Here is a 15,756-nt window from a genome sequence, read left to right as displayed (position 1 = left end):
AGCATCTTGTATTTGGTAATGGGTCCTCTTTATTTTATGACCTTTTTTTTGGCTTTGAAACGCATTAAAATGATTAAAAATTTGTACGAATCATTTATAAATCCGAATACATGTCCCCCGGGCATCTGATCTACGCCTAACATGGTTAATAAAGTTTAAGTTCAAGTTCAGGACTGAAAAAAAAACAAAACATAGCTGAGTGACTTTATCATAGGGCCTCAGGGTGCAACTACGAGATCTAAAACTGGTATGTACAAAAAGAGGTGTCATCATGAGTTCAGCTGTAAAGTGCTGTCCTCTGTCCTGATAAGACTGAAAGACTGAACTCAATGGATGCAACTTAAAGGGAGCCTGACAGGTGTTTTGGTTTTAACCATAAAATGGCCCCATCATGTACTTAGCTTTCATTGGATGCTCCTTGTAATCTTTACATTGTAGCAAAGTGAAGTTCTAAATGTTTGAAAACATAAAAAGTTATCATATGCAAATCACCCTAAGTAGTCACATGGGCGGAGAGAAGCTTCAGACTAGTCAGGATCTCCTCTTGCTAATACCAACTTCAGGACATGATTGACATCTCCCTCAGTGTCTGATGTCACATGTTGGCTGAAAAAACACAACAAAATCTGCCACAAAATTCTCTGCATTTCCACAACGTGGGGTCTAAGCCTTAGGCTAAGGGCAAACTTTATGGGAAAACAGCTTTTTTTATATATATAGATTTTGTTGAGTTTTTTTAAGCCACAGCTGAGGGAGGCTTCCAAAGGAATGGGAAATATAAAGAAAGTGCTGCAAATTCTACAACAAACAATGCAGGATTTCTACAAATGGTGGCCTCAGCCTCAAGTTTACTTTTATCTTAATGAGGTTAACCCTTGCTGACCAAGTCAGTCTTCATCCTAATGTTTTTTTTAATTCTGCCTTCAGAATACCTTATGTTGTTTTTTTTTTTTAATTTTTCATTGACTTAGCTACATGAGAGCTTGATTTTTGGCGGACAAATTAAACTTGATCATGGCGATACCAATTTAATTTTTGTTATGTTTTAAACTTTGAAAAAAAAACATTTCTTTGCTCACCCTGTGACATATGGACTTTTCCACATTTCCATCTACAGAGCTGTGTATGGGCTCATTTTTTGTGGGGGAAGATGATTTTATTGTTAAATTCACTTTATTAATTTTCCAAATAAAAGGGCAAAGTGATCAGGAACAAGGGAAGGTACAAGATATCATGGGTTCTGGTTTGGTTTCAGTCGGTACTACCTAAGTTTATGCGTTGATAACTTGGATCTCAAATCTATCTGGTTTCGTGGCTGACTCTGGTGAAGGTCTTTGAACGTCTGTGTCTATTTCTCAGTGCTGTATACAGTGGCGTAACTACCACCATAGCAGCAGAGGCAGCTGCCACAGGGCCCGGCACATTAGGGGCCCGGTGACAGCTACCCCTGCTACCCCCGCTCTTATCACAGACAAACTGTTGTAGCTGCGATAAGAGGAGAGGAAAGCTTGCAGGAGCTTGTGTGACGTCAGCCGTCACATGACTAGGTGGGCGTGTCTTTATAGCTCGTGCAGTCAGTCCTGGAAGAGCTGAAGAGAAGGAGAGATGTGCTGCTAGGTAATGAAGGGGAGGGATTAATGTGAGATGCAGAATGGAGAATGTGTGTGTGTGAGAGTGTGAGTGTGTATGTATGTATGTGTGGAGGAGGGGGAGGTCATTGTCCTTATATCTGTGTATTAGGAGGAGGGGGAGGTCAGTGTCCTTATATCTGTGTATTAGGAGGAGGGGGAGGTCAGTGTCCTTATATCTGTGTATTAGGAGGAGGGGGAGGTCTGTGTCCTTATATCTGTGTATTAGGAGGAGGGGGAGGTCTGTGTCAGTAGATGGATCAGTAATCTACACATTGTTTGTATTCATACTTGCCTGCAATTGCTGTGTCATGTGACATCCGTGCGTTATTAAAGATGGCCAACACAACCAAAGACTGCAGTGGAGCCGGAGACAGGTAAGTAACTTTTTTTTTATGTCTGTATCTCCCCTCGGTCTCCGATTATTATACTCTGGGGTCTGAAAATACCCCAGAATATAATAATTGTTCATGGGTGTTCATTATGGGGCATAATCCTGTGTGCAGGGGCCACAATGGGGTATAATACTGTGTGCAGGGGCCACTGAGGGACATAATAGAGCGCGCAGGAATGGGGGGGGGGGGGGTCGATCAAGGTCTTCGGTGTCGGTTAGGAAGGGGAGGAGGCCCCATTGTCAAAAATTCGCCACGGGGCCCCACCATTCCAATTTACGCCACTGGCTATATAGGTTTTCAGCAGCTGGTTCTGCACCACATTGTTCAGGGGCACAGCAAGAAAAAAAAAGATGTATGGTATGTAGCACTTTTTATTTGGTGCTAGTTCCTCTTTAATGTCTACGGACTCTAAGGCTGGGTTCACACGGGGGTTTTGGCTCTGGATTAGGCCCAAATGAATGGGCCTAGTCGGGAGGGAGTGTCTTCAGATGTTGCAAGGTGAATCCACCTGAAAGAATGAGCATGTCGCTTCTTTTTTTCTGGGAGCCGAATACGGCCTCAAAATCCTGACCAATATAAGCCGTGTGAACTTATACTAAGAGTACAGCTGCACACTTTGCCACTAAATTCCTACCATGGCTAATGCCAGCGCAAATTTGCTGCCATTGACTGCAATGAGTGGCTGCAGGTTTGGCCCCATGTGATGGTTGGCCCATGTGGCCAAATCTCCCTGAATGTGAGAACTTCTATTTCAATGTTATTTACTTTCTTGTTAATAGGTATAAATTTTAAGAGGGAACGTTTTGGGCTATGGCACCTGTACAGAATCGAGACAATAGTGTTAGCTCGTATGTGTATAAATCCTACAAAAGATTGGTGGTCAGATAATTGGGATCCCCAATAATACAAGATCTAGGTGATATTATTCTAACACGATGCCCCAGTAATACACTTTTTGTACTGTAGTGATTTCAACTATGGAGAATCCTTTCAAGCACTACGGCCTAAATATCTGTTCATAGAACATATTGATTTCAATGTGTCTATTCACATGGCCACTTTTTTTGTTTGTCTTAATGCACCGTAGAAAAAAGGACATATGCAATTTTTATCCGCTTTCACAGATCCCCCAATAGACTCAAGTCTAAATCTGGCCATACAACTTCAATAGCTAATGGGTTTTAGTCCTTAGCGCCCCATACGCATGAATGGCCTGGCCATATGTTCTAAATGGAGAGAGAATTAAACTATTTCCAGACACCTCTGCCCTAAGAACAAAGGGTATGTTTTTTACAGCATCATATGTTTGGCTCAAAAAACATAGAAAAACTGCAACAAAAAGCATATTTTCTGCAATGTGTGGCCTTAGCCAAAGATTTATTAATGATTAAGTTATTTGAGCATTAGATTAATATGTAAAGACGTCTGACACATTGATCAAACAAGGATGTAATTTCTTTCATTCTACCAGGTCTTAGTCATGTGCCTCCTAAACTAAATGGGTCTGAACGTGTGATCACTGGGAATGTCTCTCCTAAATAAGTAATTCCCCTGCAGGGTAGTGACAGCTACACCAGGTCTCCACTACAACAACTCTGCAAACAGTGGCATAGATATGAGCGTGCGGGACCACTGTATTATATAGGGGAGAAATTGCAGATTCCGTTTTCTTGCAGAATTAAGAAGTCTTTGATTTACATGTGATATTGAGTTTTGGCTTAAAATCTGATCCCCGGTCTGTATTGTTACATAAACCCTTAGGGGCAAATAGGGAAAGCATAAGAAAAAACCTACTAAGTTTACTTACTAAATAGCCTTCCAGCATGTCAGCGTGTATAACATTGCTTTGGAGAAGAAGCTTCTAGATATAATAGTTAGCTACAGGGATTTGATATATACAATATTTGTTACATTCGCAATTTGTAGATGTTCATGTTGTTTTTGGTTGGGTTGCAGATTGGTCATTGTGCGTATTGGACACATTTTACAATTTCATTCTACCTTAAGAGTGGACGCTTTCATGAAGATCTGTATATTGTAATTCTAGTTATAAGACCTGTGGAAAACCACAAATGGTTACAAGAGGAATATGACAAACTCATCTGTCTACATTTGTGTCCAACTAATTCCTTATGTACTATCAAAGTAAACTTACATGTAACCATCAACCACAGCCATCTTAGAAGACTAATGGAGCCTTCACACATGGGTTTAAAAGCCTCCCATTGATTTCAATGTGCAGTGCGCGTAAAATCGGCACACATTGAAGTCTATGGGATTGTGTTTTACAGCGGTCACTTTGACACGTGTTTACGTGTCTGAATAAGCGGAGCGTAAACTCCGTGTGAAAGCTCCTAAGGGTATATCAACTTGAGACACTACATGAGGTCATTTTTAAAGCCTCATTTATTTTGCTATTATAGTCCACTTCAGATTTTCCAGCCACAAATTTGTATGGAAATTCACAGTATTTCCACCATCTTGACCTACCCTAAGACTGTGTTCCGATGGGACATACATACAGCACAGTAGCTGCCATGGACTCGCCAGGAGCTAACCTACTGCTAGGGACAGTAACAGCGTAGTCATTGGATATCAAAAATCACTACAGTGCAAACCTACTGGCACTGCAGACTGGCAGCCGCAGGGTATCAATGTATGCTATAGCTTTCCCCTACAGCTTTCAAGCTTTGCAAAACAGAGGAAGAAGCCAAAGACGTAACGGAATTCTAGCATATTAGATAAATGTCCACTATTAAAGAATTATTTTGGGCTCAACCAATTACAACCAAAAGTGGAACCCATAGGGTGCATTCACACTACGGATACGCTGACTGATTCTGAACATTAAAACACGTTCAGAATCAGCGGCGTATAAAGCAGTTCCATTCATTTCTATAGGAGCCGGCATACGAGCGCTCCCCATTGAAATGAATGGGCTGCTTTTTTCTCTACGAGCAGTCCCATTGAAGTGAATGGGAAGCGCTCGCGTGTACGGCTCGGAATGAGCCGAGCGCTTACGCCGTGTGAAGGGGCCCATACACGAGCCGCACACGCGAGCTCTTCCCATTCACTTCAATGGGAGTGCTCGTAGAGAAAATAGCAGCCCATTCATTTCAATGGGGAGCACTCGTATGCCGGCTCCCATAGAAATGAATGGGAACTGCTTTATACGCGCTGATTCTGAACGTGTTTTAACGTTCAGATTAAGTTAGCGTATCCATAGTGTGAATGCACCCACAGACCGAGTACAATTGACATCCACAGGAAAAAAAATAGATAAAAAACAAATAAGAAAAAGGCTGCCTTCTAGATCTAGGCCTGAGGCCCCACGTTGTGGAAAAACAGCTTTTTTGTTGCAAATTTTCTTGTGTTTTTTTGAGCCAAAGCTAGGAATGGATTAAGCAGAAGGGAGAAATATAAGAGCTTCCTATATATTTCCCATTCCTTTTGTAGCCATTCTTGGTTTTGGCTCAAAAAAAGCAGCAAAATCTGCAACAACAAAAGTTGCGTTTCTACAACGTGGGGCCTCATGCATAAATAAATGACCTTAGATCTATAGAGAGGCCATCAATACCACAAAGTGGAAAACCCCTTTAATAAAAACAGTTGCAGATTTTGTGTTACTAGTTTATTCCTTCATGAAATTTCTAGCATTAAGTGTGAGTTTGATAGAAATTTCTACGATGATCGGATAATCCAGAATATCAGCATTCTTATCCTATTAGTGTATGCACATACTAATGTATACACAATGATACAGTATTGTACAGATTTTACTTTAAAATGGAAGTGGCCCCGTCTTTCTACACTGGCGGATATGACTTGTATGGCAGGAAAGCCTAAAGCTGCTGTTTTAGTATTGAATGTCGGCAGCTGGAAATACCTTTGACAAATGGCCTATATGGTTACCGCATTTTGTAAATGTTGCATGACAGCCCATTACTCCCATTACCAGGTCACTGCTCAGAGAGTATAGCAATGAGGAAGAAGAGGTGAGACCGTGAAAGATAAGATGTGAGCTTGGTGATGCTGGATAATAGCAGAGCTGATTCATTCGTTTTGCATGAATAGGGAATCCTTGGCTGGTGGCCCATAGCGAGACAATATCTTGTTTTATTTCCCAACACATCCCATAGAAAACAGTTCTAAGCATGTAACACATGGTCTCGTCCTGGCACCAGGCTGTCTATGGTGACAAATTCGATAACTCTCATCTCACATGATGTTTGTACTGTATATATCAGTCTCTATCTATACAGCGATCTCTTTGTTTACATTGCACCTATATAGAGCAATGTATAGCCGTACACAAGTATAGAAACATTCCTACTGCTCACTGCTATGGGGTATTCCAGTCTCAGAAATGGGATGGGATCCACATCTATCTCAAGAATGGGGGTCCCCCGACTCCAGTGAGGAAAGGTAGCCGCTCATGCATTTCACTTCTATGGTGATCTCAAAATTGTACATGTGGCAGAAAAGTGACGTACATGGCATACATCATATTTAAGGATAGGGCATCAGCGGCAAAATCCTGAAAAACCCCTTTAATAAAAGTGACATGTCAGGAGCGGTGACAGATCTCTGTAAGGTTTATGTCCATCCATAGTCATAATTAAAATATGATAGAACCTGAAGCAGCAAGTTTTAGAATGAATCACATGAAAAGAAGGTATTCAAGAAATATGCTAAAAAATTTTAATAATTCCCACAGGCGTTAGATGTAAACGGCATGCATAAATATCAGCAAAGGTGTGTACATAGATATCACTAGCCATCTAGGCTATCTTCTGCCTCTTATGGTGCTTTATAGCTCTGCCATGCTGGTTTCTTAAGTTGATATTACATATTGGATTGTCTCTCCGCTGAACCTGCTGGTCTGGGCAGTATTGGTCAACCATCTAAGGGGTACACAGCTGTCCGACTTGGCAGGAGATGGATGGATGGTTGGTTTTCATGATGCCCAATGGTTTATGGGGATACATGTAACCACCAGAGGGGTCTGTCAGGGGTGTTGTCTTTCTCCTCTTTCCAAGTTTAGTCCACATATCCTGTTTTGCTGAGCTAGAAATTGGGAGTTATAGCTGTCATCTTTTGTCAATGGCTAGCAATTTTCCAATATACTCTCTGTATCAATTTCTCACTGTTTTCTAGATCTCGGCTTGCTGTCATTCATAGTTTACTTCCAGTGGATAAAAATCAGTCCATGGTCATGTGATGTACAGTCCATGGTCATGGGATACACAGTCCATGGTCATGTGATACACAGTCCATGGTCATGTGATGTACAGTCCATGGTCATGTGATGGTTACATGGGATGCACAACTCATTATAGTCACAGCACAGTAATCAGACATCTACCTGGTAACAAGCTGTGCACCTATTCGTTATCACATGACCATGGACTGTATATCACATGACTAGGGACTGTATGTCACATGGCCCTGAACTGTATATCACTTGACCATGGACTGTATATATATCACATGACCATGTTCTGCTTTTCATCCACTAGAAGTAAGCAAAAAGAATAATTGATAGCAAGCAGAGATCTATAAAACTGTAAGGAATTGTGTTAGGGAATTGCTTAGATAACAATTCCCCAGTTGCTGCTGGAGAACCCTGGAGGAAGAGGCGCAAGAGACAGTGAGCCCTAAGCTGAAGCCCCCCACTGTCCCTTCCTATTGCCAGGCCCTATCCTATGTAATAGGCGGCAACTTGGAGACGTTCCCTTCCTATATATGTGACACACAAAACGCAGACAAGACAAATAACAACAAAGGGAGGTCAGCTAGTCAAGGGTCCGGTAACAGTTGAGCATTACAGTGCCAAATCGAAGTCCAAAAGAATAGTCAATAGGAAAAGCCAAGGTCAGGATAAAGAATATAAGTAACAGAACAGCAAGAGAAAGCCAGCAAGCACAAGGCAATAACAGGCACCAGTTTGAATATGAGGCAAGACTAAATAGGGGAGGATGAACCCGCCCTGGACCTGACAGGAAGGCAGGCTGTCAATCACAGGGCAAGACCAAATTTAACTACTTCACGGACAGAGGCAGACAAGGGCAGAAGACGGGTGTGGTGCAAATTCAATTACAGAACTAGAGCCATGTTCACACAGTGCAACCAAAAACTCTGAGCAAGGAACTAAACTGCACACGCCTCCTGCACTGCTGCATCGGAGCAGAGGGTGGCGCAGTGACTTGAACAGGCAGAGATGTTACAAATTGTTACAGAAAGTATATTGGAAAATTACACATCTTTTCATTTCACACATAATGATATTTGCTGGAAATGGACAACCCCTTTAAGGAGGGCTCAGGGGTAACTTTCTCTTTTGTATATCTGTAAGATTGTTTATTTCATTTTGCTATTATGGATGTACTGTATATTGGGAGAAAAGGTTGAAAGGTCCATAGAGGCTGAGACATCTCACATTACCCCTGAACAGAATACATTGCCAACCTTTTCAGAATATGCCATGTTCAAAAGCCTTTATCAGGCATCAGATCCAGGTTTGATATACAGCAGATGGATATGACAAGGAGTCACCAAAGGACAACATTATAAATTGTAATTATAGAAGAATGTGTAAAGATGTTCTAATGTCTTCTTATGTAACACTGTTCTCATTGATATATGCACTGCCTTATGTGGATATCATCAGATACACATAGAATCTTATGTAATACACAGTTTATTCAACTCTTATACAATAACATCAGTCGTGTCCTGAATACCAGTGGTGTAAACCCTCGGTATAAAATTGACCATCGCCTTCTTTATAGACACTATGATAACAATGTACAAGGTACTACGTATCTCCAACAATGAGCGGTTCTCTGGGTACGTGTTTGGTATTAGACATACAGTACACTTAGTTGCATTTATATAAAATATAGCAGGCCGTGGGTGGCAATATGGCTGCTGTAAAATGTACCAGAAGGCCTGAACTGGAAGCAATATTGGTTCCTCAAGCCTTGAATGTATTACGATTGCAGTTACTAGTGATGTGAAGTCAACGCTAGTAAAGGATAGGTAAAATAATATTGGCAATATTTACATTGGGGATTACCGATCTGTTCAACCAAATCCATCCTGAGGAGTCTCAGCAACAAGACACATACAGTCTATAGGAACAGTCATAACATTAAAACCATCTGCCTAGTAATGTGTGCCACTATAATGAATGTAACCCATTAAAGTAGGGACTCTGCAAAGTCTCTGAATGTGTCCTGTGCGATTTGCAGGAGCATAACACAATGACTACAAGTTGTAAGCGCAAGTTACTTTATTGAAAGGATTCAAATGGAATCCCGAACCAGAATGTTAGGAAACAAAGAGCTAGAGGGCCTGTGCTATGTACACGTATCCCCTGTCCACCACAGGACAACCCCTTTGAACTAGATACTGCTAATCATTGTATTCACCACGTTGCATGGGGAGTCACCCCCTCTCTCGCTAGAAATGAGTCACAGTGATATTGGGGCTGAACTCATGGAATGGTCTCCATTGTTAGTTCACCAAGACCTAATATGCTGTTGAATAATCTTCAATTCAGGACTCCTCTCCATGTTCCCCCAGGCTCTCATTCTTGGTCTGTTCTTGGTCTGCCCTCGTGCATGTGGAACTGCACCAACCACAGAGTGCAAGCTGACAACACGGTTTGTATCCTCCTGATATCCCATCTTTCTCTGGCTCCTTTGCTCAGTGACCTCTCTGCAATGGTGGGACCACTGCTCCCTAGTGTTCCAGGGGTTAACATGTCAAGTGCCAATCAATGGTATAGTCATAGGGGTCCCAGTAGGCGCCAATACAACCAAGCCCCTAAGTTAGGATGAGGATGTGAAGGGTCCACGTCTACTCTCATCTGCTTGTTCCCATCAAGTCAGTTGTCTTATTACAGTCATAGTCCAGAAATACAGACAGTGAGTGTGTTAATTTAGTTAATTAGTTAATTCAGTTAATTAGGGTAGGGGATATCATGCAGATCAGTGTGGGTGCGACTGCTCAGACTCTCACTAATCAACCGAACAGGGGATTTTTCAATGGACGTGCTGGAGATAACTAAAGTACAGCGCTCAACTCTCTCTGGCGCTCCCATTTACATGAATATAACGGTGGAAGGTGCGCAACCACCGATCCGCTCAGAAAAGTTCCCTGTTCTCCTGATCAGTGGGGATTTTAGAAGTTGCACTCCCACTGATCTGCAAGCTATGCCCTACTTTATGGATAGGAGAAAACTTGTTCTATGGGAAGATCACATGTAATGTAAAACACTATGATCTAATGTAGGATTAGTCAGAGCGGTGACTGTACCAACCTTTACACACGGTAAATAGAAAGGTGTTTTGTTGCTATTAGTTACAACATTCAGTCTTTACAGGTTCTTGCTCATCGGTTTCATATAGTGATCCTGTGCCATTATTATATAAGACGGTACCAGTGACTATTACCAATACTGTGATGACTCATACTTGGAAACTAATATATATTTATAGATATTATTATGGATATGTGTACTAGTCAAGGTAAGCTTGAACAACCAATTCATCTTAGAAAGTGATGACATTTTGTTGTCTTTTTATGATCAATAGGAGGGATCTGAGCCCCCATAGTTGACATCTGAGCCCCCATAGGAGACATCTGAGCCCCCATAGGAGGCATCTGAGCCCCCATAGGAGGCATCTGAGACCCCATCTATCATGATAATGAAGAGGACACGGCTAGAGATGAGCATAGAAATGAATGGACGTAGCTGGCACGCGGGGGGTTAAGCGGCCGGCCGCCGTCAAAGCGGAAGTACCAGGTGCATCCATTCATTTCTATGGAGCGTGCTGTTCAGATCGGCTGATCCGAACAGTACTCGCTCGTCTCTAGACACGGCGCCATTTCAGCACTTTAGGCTGAGGCCACGTGACGGAAAAGCTGCGTTTTTTGTTGTACATTTTGCTGCATTTTTTGCAATTTGTTGTCATCAAAATGGAGCATTGGACACCAGCCATTGGGAGAGACTCGGCCTCCATACTAGGTCGTATGCATGAGGCCTTGCAGTCTTTCCTTGCACCGTAGAGCTCCTGCAGCAGAACTCCATTAAGTGAATGAGCTGGTCTTATCTCTATTATAGGACCTACGTATATCGATCTACTATTTAGCTGCTCACTTCTATGTGACTTTTTATTACTATACTTAGGCACAGGGAGGAAACAAGTTTGCAAATTTGTGTTTTCATTTTAAGAGAACAGTACCAAACTGAATATTTGCCCTCTGTACAAGAAGGTCTACATTCATTCCTGCTCCCCGAGGCAACAACTGACATTGTATAGTCATCTCCTGTTCAAGCTCACATGTACATCTGTATACTCTAGAAGACAAATATTGTCAATGACAATAATCCGATAGGTACATTATTCCTGATGAGATATTTTGCATATGACATGAGAACCTGCTCAAATAAATGTTTATTCGCTAACCTAATATTTACTAGCAGGGACAAGCCAGTAATACGCACTGATTCTACTAGATTTTACATTATTCATCGATTTGCTGCACGCAGACTGGGGAAAGTTAGATGACATTCTGTGGCCTAGGGTCCATCAACAATTACAGGAAACAATTGTTAAATTGGGATGTCCTTAGGATGGCCTATAAATGTCTGATCAGAGGGGGCCGATAGTCTGTCCCTGCACTGCTCAGCGGTACGGGGCACTTTGGACACACATACTATACATAACACTGGGCTGGAAGAACACAACATTTGTCAACAAGGGTCCACGTGGTTTGAACCCAACATTTATAATGTTATGGCATATCCTAGTGATATACTATAGCATTATAAGATGACAGTATACTTTCAATACCCACTACAGCATCAGCAACTTACTAATGCAAGGATTGAGTATCTTTATGTCAGTCAATATGATTGTTTATGTGTTATTGATATGAGCCTGCCCAGTCACGTGTAGCGTGACATCTATCAGACAAGATGCCCAATCTTGCTGAGCAATCTTTTAGGCTACTGTCTTTTCAATTTAACTTCATAGAGGAAGAAATGACATGGCCCTCACCGGGCACTTTAAAAAAGAGCTTTCTTGGCATTCGATAGATGCCGCACCACTGATTCTGGCACAGTTGGAATTTTTTTTCTAGCACCACCTTTGATGAGCAATCAGTGCAGTGAGTTTTGGTGCCTATTTAGGCTCTGCGCTCAGGTGGGCGGTGTCAGGCAGGGTGTGTGATTCAAGGCTCCAATTAGAGGTAGACAGAATCAGAGTCCAAAATGACATCCCTTGCCTGCAGCTGCCTGACACTGCTTACCTGCAGAGCCTACGAGGCACCAAAATGAACAGTACTTGTTGCTCAGGGATGGCGGGGGCTAGAGAAAAAAATCCAACTGTGCTGGAATTAGTGAAGCTAGGTGGCAAAGGTGGTGAAAAGTTGTCTTTAACTCTGCTTCATTTTATCAAAATGCTGCCATGCAGGTGCTCATCCTCATACCCAGAAGGGTCACGGGAAGCCAATCTACGTATTAATATATTTTAGAGAACATACAAACTCCTTGCAGATGTTGCCCTGGACGTGACTCATACCCAGGACCTCAGCACTGCAAATCAAAGTTATATTAACTATTTCCTGACCCAACTATATATCAATTTGCTCAGTATCCATAACATGTCCCTGCAGACACCATGCTAAACATGACCGGTTGCCTTTAACATAGTCCTAGTATATAAATCAGCTAATGCAGCAGTGCAGAGTATTAGAGAGCCAGTACGATACTTGCAGACTCATTCAGATTATTCGTGACTATATTTCAGAAATAAGCAATTACCTTTGGAAGCGAATGGCTTTTCTCATAAATAACTAATTAGTCAGCAATTCTGAAATATTCTCATGATCTAAACAATTCAGACTATAAAAGTTCAAAACGGAAAGCCTCGCCAGGTAGTGACTCCCAAGGTGAGTGATGTAGACGTAGTCCTGACTGCTGACAGACAGGAAATGCTGAGACCTGTCTGCGCACGGGACCTATTATTGGATTGGTCATAAGGTTGGGCTTTTGATGAGTGGTCCCTATTGTTTCCTGTTTCCATTTTCCTTCCATCCAACCTCTTCGCATGGTCTTCATACTTCGCTCAGGGATCGTGTTCCATCGGCCTTTCTTTACCAGGAAGGTGTGTTCCTTGTCCCACCCTAATTGCTTCTGTTCTTGGCTGCGGCAGCTTGTTTTATGCTGGGTGTGGTGTAAACCCACATGAAAGTGCTGCAGACCCATCTTCCCCTGTTTTGCTTTCGCAGTACAATATTCCTAACAGGGACTATAGGACCTGTTCAGAACATCAATTATCAACCAATCCTCAGTCACTCCCACCGACCTGCTGGGAATTGCCTAAAACTTAAGCTCTGTAATTATCTGTCTTTTCAGGCGCACGGTTACAGAATGCTTTCTCCTCGTACCTGCTACATGCTGTTTAGTCTGCTGCTAGTCTGAGGGATCACATCGCCTGTGATGTAGCAGAGCTGACTGTGTCACTTCACTGTTTCTCCTGAATCTGCACACCTAGTCCTTGTTTGTCAGTCCTCTGTTTCTGGCTAACCTACTAGATATAGGCTAGCGCAAAGAAGGAGACAACTGGAAGAAAGTATCAGACTGAACTTGTATTCTGCCCATTATCATGGAGACAAATAGACTAGATAGAAGCCTAAGAAACCAATAATAGGAAATATCTAGTGCAATATTGTATTACTTTTCGCTTTAGATTAAAAAAAAAAAGCAACACAACTGATATAGAGTGCTAAAGGTATATATAATAAATAACCATACTAAACAATTGTGTTCTACGGTTTTGTCGGGGCCCCATGTGGCATAAACGCCACGGAAAAAAACATGGCGTGTTAGAGTCACCGCAAGATGGATGGGATTCTAGAGAATCCCTGAAAAATAAACCTAGTGGAAATGCTGCAATTTCCAAAACCATTGCGGAAATGCCTATGCAAATGCAAGAGGTTTCCCTATAGGTATAATGGAAGCAGAACGACTTCTGAGGAAACCTCTGATGTGTTTGCCCATGGTGCTTATTTGCTTTGGGATGCTACATGGGGCCTTGTCTAAGAAGCGTTGCACCTCAGTTAGAATTTTTCTCTAGACCCCACCATTCCTGAGCAATCAGTGGCTGATGTGATAACTAGACTCCTGACTGTCATGTAAGTGGTCTCAGGCAGGATTTGGCAAGGGGGAGGGATTTAGAATCCTGACACTGTCTCTGGTTGGACAGCATCAGAGATCTCGAAATCACACCCCCTTACTTGCTTCTGCCTGACACCACTCACTAAACAGTAGAAGCCTATCTATCATATCAGGCACCAAAACTACCTGCACCGGTTGCCAGAAATAGTGGGGGCAAATCAATCTAGAAGCGTCTATTAAATTAAACAAAGTTCAGGAAATGGGGGGGGGGCTGATAACCGATGCATTTTAGTCACACAATGTCGCATCTAGTTTTAGGTCCTATTTTCTAAGCGGGCTTAGTCTAGATGGAAAAGACGTAATGCAACAATATGTGCAAAATTTTGGTGTAAACTTCTGGCACAAAGTAACAGGTCGTATAAACGTAACCTAGACATTATAGGGATGCAGCAGATTTCTCATCCAGCATTAGGTCTGTCATGAGTGTTGAAAGCGGGGAAACGCTTTAACGCGCGTAACGCATTGAAATCAATGGGCTAAAAAGCCTCCCATTGATTTCAATGTGTAGCGCGCATAAGACGGAACCCATTGAAGTCAATGGGTTTCTGTTTTGACGCGATCACTCTGACTTGTGTTTATATGTCAGAATGAGCACAGCGTTACTCCGTGGGAACAGGGCCTGCAGTGGGAATAGCAGAAATAGCGATAGCATATTGCTTGACTACCTCCAGTGCTCCCACTGAAATGAATGGAAGTACCTGTGACGCTGACTTTGCCGCCGGCCGGCGTCACAGGTGCTTCCATTCATTTCTGTGGGCTGATCCGAACAGTGTTCGCTCATCTCTAATGGCCACTTCCAGGCACCACCACATAACAAATAACTTCACAGTAAGAAGAGATGAACTCATGGATAGTTAATGGGATTCTGTTCTCTCCTTCTATACTCTTCTTATTATACATAAGTAACATTAACCATTACACATTATCATTACCAACGCTTACTAAATTTATCAAAGACAAACACCGGACTAGCAGTAAACATACAGTATTTGTTTGCTTTCATACTGTGTATTTAGCTTCTATATCAATAGACCTGCTAGGACATATTAACATGAGACATGTCCAGCTTTAGACTGCCACAAACAGAACAGGACACCGGGATTTTTCAGTTCCGTACAGCAATGATTCACAAAACTCCTGTGTGCTGACACAGCTACTGGCACTGAATCTACAATGACACATCGGTGGTAAAGTATTACAATAAAAAGTAGGTTCATACAAGCAAAATGATTGAGAAAACTAATGAGGATCCTGAAGATATCAGTAAAGACCTTGATGTAAATGCTGGCATTTCCCCATGGTGGGACTATTAAAGGATTATCTTATCTCATATAATCTCATCTTATCTTACTTTGGCATGGGCCAACACTAACATTCTGCTGGTAGAGCAATGGTGTATATATTAATTCCAGTGCTGTCTCTTATTGTAGACTTCATAGTGATCTTCAGCTACAGAGTAACTGAGATTTTATATCGCGATTGT

At 42.1% G+C, this 15,756-nt stretch overlaps 1 protein-coding gene across 1 annotated transcript in view; it reads right to left on the bottom strand.

Moving 5' to 3' along the window:
• FOXN1 (forkhead box N1) overlaps positions 1-15,756 on the bottom strand; it is a 58,673-nt gene that overhangs the window by 30,918 nt on the left and 11,999 nt on the right. The window lies entirely within an intron of this gene.

The sequence above is a fragment of the Leptodactylus fuscus genome, chromosome 2 (genome assembly GCF_031893055.1).
Source record: "Leptodactylus fuscus isolate aLepFus1 chromosome 2, aLepFus1.hap2, whole genome shotgun sequence".
Taxonomy (NCBI): domain Eukaryota; kingdom Metazoa; phylum Chordata; class Amphibia; order Anura; family Leptodactylidae; genus Leptodactylus; species Leptodactylus fuscus.
Note: the sequence above shows the minus strand (reverse complement) of the source record. Positions and strands in the feature narration are given on the sequence as shown.